The sequence below is a fragment of the Vicia villosa genome, linkage group LG5 (genome assembly GCF_029867415.1).
Source record: "Vicia villosa cultivar HV-30 ecotype Madison, WI linkage group LG5, Vvil1.0, whole genome shotgun sequence".
NCBI lineage: Eukaryota > Viridiplantae > Streptophyta > Magnoliopsida > Fabales > Fabaceae > Vicia > Vicia villosa.
The window spans coordinates 44,445,996-44,452,184 of record NC_081184.1 but is presented as its reverse complement, the minus strand read 5'-3'; positions in this window follow the sequence as shown (position 1 = coordinate 44,452,184).

Genomic DNA, 6,189 nt, shown 5'->3' with positions numbered 1-6,189 from the left:
GTAACCATCCAACAGTAGATCCCATAAGTCACCATCTTGACAAAGAAAGTAACTTTCGAGTCTATCTTTCCAATACTCAAAATTTTCACCATCAAACACTGGTGGTCTATTATAGCCATTAAAACTATTGCTTCCATTACCATTGTTGTTTTGTTCAAGAGTAGGAGTAGATGAACTTGTTTCAACCATCTTGACTTCGTGTTTTTCTCCCTGAATCTTTTGTCTAACACGGTTAAGTGCTTGCACCTAGAACCGGCGCTCCGATGCCAATTGAAGGATAGAAAAACACTCAGAAAGGGGGGGATTGAATAAGTGTATCTCAAAAACTTAGAAGATAAAAACAATCAACACAATGATTTTTATCCTAGTTCGTTGTTAACGAAACTACTCCATTCCACCCCCTTAGAGTGATTTACCTCAACTGAGGATTTAATCCACTAATCCAACTGATTACAATGGTTATCCACTTAGAAACACTCTAAGTCTTCTAGAGTACACTGATCACAACTCGATCACTCTAGGAATTCTTCTAGAGTGTACAGATCACAACTTGATCACTCTAGGAACCTTTTACAATCAATGTAAAAATAATGTTTACAAGAGTATATATTTGCTTCTAATAAAGCTATAATCACAACTGTGATATTTCTCTTAAGTGCTAAACTTAACACTCACTAAATATTACAAGAGTTTGTGAGGTTGAAGATGAAGTTCGTAAGCTTTTGAATTTGAAAGCGTTTCAGTATATTTGCACAAGTGTTCTACTTTGCTTCTGATCAGAACTTCTATTTGTAGGCGCTGAGAGGAAATGACCGTTGGGAGCATTTAATGCTTTGCGTGAATTGTACAACGCTGCATTTAATGTTTCACACTTTTGTCAACTACCTCGAGCCTTGCTTTTGCTGCTTTTACTGACTTTGACTTTTGTAGCTTCTAACGTTCCTTTTGTCAGTCAGAGATTAGACGTTTCACCTTTTCATCTTGAACTTTCTTCTGGACTCAGATTTTGAAGATAACAACGTTTGAATATCCGAGTCAATCAGCTTGGTGCAGAGCATCTTTTGTCTTTTGACTTTGAAGAGCTTGAGCGTGATACCATTCAGAACTTCAGAGCTTGTTCTTATGACTTTCATTGTTCTAAATGCTTTCAGTTCATGTTCTAATTCTGCTTGACCATCTTTTGATGTCTTGCCAGAGCATGTTCTGATGAAGCCATCCAGAACCTTCTGAGTCAATTGCTTCTGAGTGCTGATTTGTGCATACTCTTTATATATTTCCTGAAATGGAAAATGCCAAGGATTAGAGTACCACCTTGTCTTATACAAAATTCATATATAATGTTATCATCAAAACACATAATATTGATCAGAATAATTCTTGTTCTAACATAAAAACACTTAGAAGGGGGGTTGAATAAGTTTTTCCTTTTCGTTCGTAACAACTATAGACGAAACACAATTATTTTTATCCTAGTTCGTTTGCAACTCAAACTACTCCAGTCCACCCGCCAAGGTGATTTAGCCTCTCTCAATTGAGGACTTAATCCACTATAATAAAAAATGATTACAAATGCGCAACCAACTGTTGTGACTAACCATACAATGCACAAGCCAACTGCAAGTGACTAACACCTCTAAGACAAACTAGTCCTAGCCCTCTTTAGAAATCTGACCCAACTGGTCTCTCAAGGAACAATTACAAGAAATAACTTCAAATAATAGCGTTTCAGATTGCTTCTAGTAAGATGTAATTACAAATGTGATTTTCACTAATTTTAAGTATAATGAATATGTACTTAGTATGAAAAATATTTTTCTTCAGCGTAAAATTTCACTTTGGCTTTGATAATGTACATTCATCCGTCCTCTTTTTCAAGTGATTTTCTATTTATAGCTTCAAGAATTTTTCTGTTGTCTTGATCTTTAGAGAGAGAATTAAATGTTTGCGTGTTTGCTTTTTATTTTTGTTTTTCTGATGAACTACATGTGCGTTGCTTCTTCAATCAATCTTTGGAAATGTTCCATTTGAGCGCTTCAGCCATCTTTTAATCATTATGTTTTTAACGACATCTTATCTTGATTCAGAACTTTTCATCTTTCATAACTTCTGTTTTGACTTGTGAATATAGCTCCTATTAGAATTTGTCTACAGCGGTTGGTGCATTCAGATGTTCTGATGGTACTTGTATTGTAACATCTATTGAAATAAGAAACATATAACTAGAGTACCATATTTTCTTATACAAATTTTATTTAATTGTTATCATCAAAACATTAAAATATGATTAGAACCAAACTATGTTCTAACAAATAGCTGAGTAACGAAATCTAGGGATATATTATTGAATGCATAATACAAAAACACACATTAAAGGTCAAACCAAATCATACATACCATGAGAGCCTGATTCTCAGGGTTTATATTGTGGAATGTGTTTTTTGACTGACATTTTCGCACGACGTGCACTGTAAATATGTGGTTTCGAAGTACAACTTCACGATCTTCGCCTGGTATAATTGTAAAGGACCGCCAGCAAACATCACGATCTTTGTTGGGAACGCATGGACATGACATGCTAATATTTCCAACAAACTATCTTTGGTCATGCATAAGCTGCAAGTGAAACAAATTCTAGAGTTAGTATATTTGATCTCGCATACGGTCCATGCATACTGGTGATAATTTTGCAGTTCACTTCTGCCCTAACAGTCTGAACCCTACCAAACCAGAGGCAACATTAGTATCATAAAAAAGACCTTATGCTAAAATTCAGCAGAAAATTAGACTAAATAAAATCATACATCAAAATTTCATATCCTTCAGTCCAAAAGGAAATGAGCGGTCCTGGAACCCAACATGAACGAAGCGTACTTCATACACACACATTGCAGCTAGTCACATTCTCCAAATGACAAAGAATTCTATTACCTTAGAATACAAAATATGTAAAAGTCACCAAATAATTCCATTCTTAAGTCACCATCTACAATGGCCCTACATAAACACTTTGCCTCTCCCAACTTCTCCCAAATGCCACACCATTATACTAGACATGCATAATCACACCAGAACACACTAATTCCATTAAGTACACAAGCCCCAAATATGTACCTTGCAAGGATGTACACATGGTGAATCATTGGATAAACACATAGCCCTTATTTAGTGTACCTTGCTAGGATATTTACGCATTTGCTCCTGATTCTTATAGATATGTTGTAGGCAAAAAGATGTGTATGCCAGTCCCCTGTCAAAGAATGAAAGTACAAAGTTCATAAAGAACCAAACTATAAACAACAAAAAGAGTGTTCAAACCAGAAAGGTAAAACATTGGATAATTTTGTCGCATTCAACGGTATGATTACAAAATCATATGCAGCCAAAGAACATCATAAAAAAAGAACATGATATGAAGTGAAAGAACTCTATAAGTAACAGGTGGAAAATTGCCCACTACAAAAAGGTATTGACCTATTTTTTAACACAAGCATTGATGAACACAAAGGACCTGCGAGAAGAAGGTTTCCATAATGTTTAGTCTTTAAAGGAAGCCAAAACGTTGTATCAAAATCATTATGCAAAAAATTGATGAAAGGTTCCACAAACTGTTAACAGCATAGAAACCAACTATGTGCCCCAGAAAGTACATAGATAAACTAATTTACCTCATAAACTCTTCGCGGCTTCGTTCTTATTGTTGAACCCATGGAGCAACGTCGGGAGCAAATGCTAACATAACAGTTGCATCAAATCATTCTGCAAACATTTGTATGGTTTAATCAATTCACCGAAATCATATAGACAACACCAAAATCATCTAAAACTACTATTTTTTGAAATACCTATAGGTTAAGCCTTGCAATCTCGTGAATTTTCCCCGATAAGAAGTACCAATAATCCCTATTGTTAAGCCTCGTAATCTCATGGTGCATATACTCACACTATACACCCTGTAACCAGAAGAAAAACAAAACAAAAATAGAATGGTTAATGATTAATACATGGAATCATAACCCATAATATTTAACCTAACTGAAAACGGAAACAAAAGCCAACCTTAATGTGTTATCTTTCTCCGCGTGCTCCATTACTCGCCTCTTTCTTCAACTTTTCCAATTTTTTTATGTTTCAACTGTTTTCTCAAACCCAAAGAATAGTACCCCACACACCAACACATGCAAAAGTAACATAAAAAGAGGGCAAGCCGGGTCCAATGGTACAAAGGCAGTGCGGTTGTGCGGAAAGGACATCACGTAACCGAAAGCTAAAAAACTGGGAACGACATCACCTAACATGTTCTCAGTTATGGTTTTCTCTTCAACGTCATACAAAGAGAAAGAGAATAATTAAAAAAATTATATATTAGGGTTTCCTCTCAATGTTACAGAAAGAGAAAGAGTAGAGTGAAGAGAAGGAATAAAGATGGAAAGAGGAAGATAGTTGAGGAAGAGGATTCATCACCTCTGTGCAAGTCGTGAGAGAGAGAGAGAGAGAGAGAGAGAGAGAAAGATAAAAATAGAGAGGGAGAGATGGATAGGAAAAGGACAATGAGAGAGGGAAATTTTTTGAGAATTCTGAATTTTGAATTAAAGAAATAAGGCAAAATACCCTTTTTGGTCCCTTATGTTAACCTCGGGGTTCATTTTGGTCCCTTAACTTCAAAAAGCATCACATTGGTCCCTTAACTCTTCAAAAGGTGTCATTTTAGTCCTTTTTGTCATATTAGCGACGGAAAAACTCAAAAATTGGTCGCTATTTCCGTCGCTAATATGACAAAAAGGACTAAAATGACACACTTTGAAGAGTTAAGGGACCAATATGACACTTTTTGAAGTTAAGGGACCAAAATGAACCCCGAGGTTAACATAAGGGACCAAAAAAGGTATTTTGCCAAGAAATAATGAGAGAAGATAAAATTTATCATAGGACCAAGTAACATCATCAATAGATTCCAACCAAATTATCCAAGGCAAAAAATACCAATCATGTAATTGAATTAGAACTATATGACATCGCTAGTTAGAAAAAGAGTTTTTTAGACACAAAATACCCTCATTTTGGTGAGGTGTTGCAAGAAGGGCAAGGGGTAGAAAAAGATTTTCCAGACATATCAATTTTCTTATATGGTAGATATGTTTTTGACATTTTTTTATAAGCCAACAAGTTACAAAATTCCCGAAGTACGCGGAATCACACTCTGGTCTCTCTTTTCTTATATTTAACTTAGTCTTTATTCTATTTCAGTTTTAGTTAAACATTCATTAGCCTTAGATTTACAAAGCAATAGTAGATAGCGGTAGGTTGACATTGGTCTCAGTGGGTTCGACAATCTTATATATTACTTCGATATTTTTGTACACTTGCAGACGCATCATTGATCTACCAAGAATGGAAGAAGAAAAAATGTTTGGATGAAGATTTAGCTCAAAGATTAATAAGATTAAATGTGAATATCAATAACTTTTTGTTAAAGAAGAGCTTTAAGTGATTTGGGAAAGAATGGGAAGAGAATTTGCAAGAGTGATTTTGGCTCTCAAAAGCTTGTGAAATGAATGAGAGGAGACCTCTATTTATAGAATTGGGAGTGAGGGTAATGGCAAACTGGTAATTGTCTTTTGGATATTAATTTGAATTTAATTGGTAAGAAATGAGATTAAAATGGGGTTTATGAAGGAAATTATGTTAATATGATGTGGAATATTAGTGATAATAAAAAGGGATCAAATAAATGGGATTGGTGTTAAAAAATGATCAAGTGGTGCACATGTCATCCAATGAAGGTGTATGATAGGATTTGATCATTATGAGGTAGAGAATTAATTATGAGATCAAGAATATTCTTCCCACACATAAAAATGGTGACAAAACCCTCAAAAGTTGAAAAATTGCCTTCATTTTTCAAAGCTCAGATTGGTGCAATCGATTGCTCCCTTATGCAAATCGATTTGCACTTGTGAAAAAGGAAAATTTTAGCACAGAAGCAACTATGCAAATCGATTTCTCCCTTATGCAAATTGATTTTCACTGTTGAAAATGTTGAAAAGTGCCCTTTTTTAATGGATACTTTGGCTTGGTACCTACAAAACACAAACATGCAAAAGGAACAAAGCAATATTTTTGGTATTTTGGTTAGTATAACATATACAAGCTAAACAACTATAGGTGCTTGGTGGCCCCCCTTAAAGATGA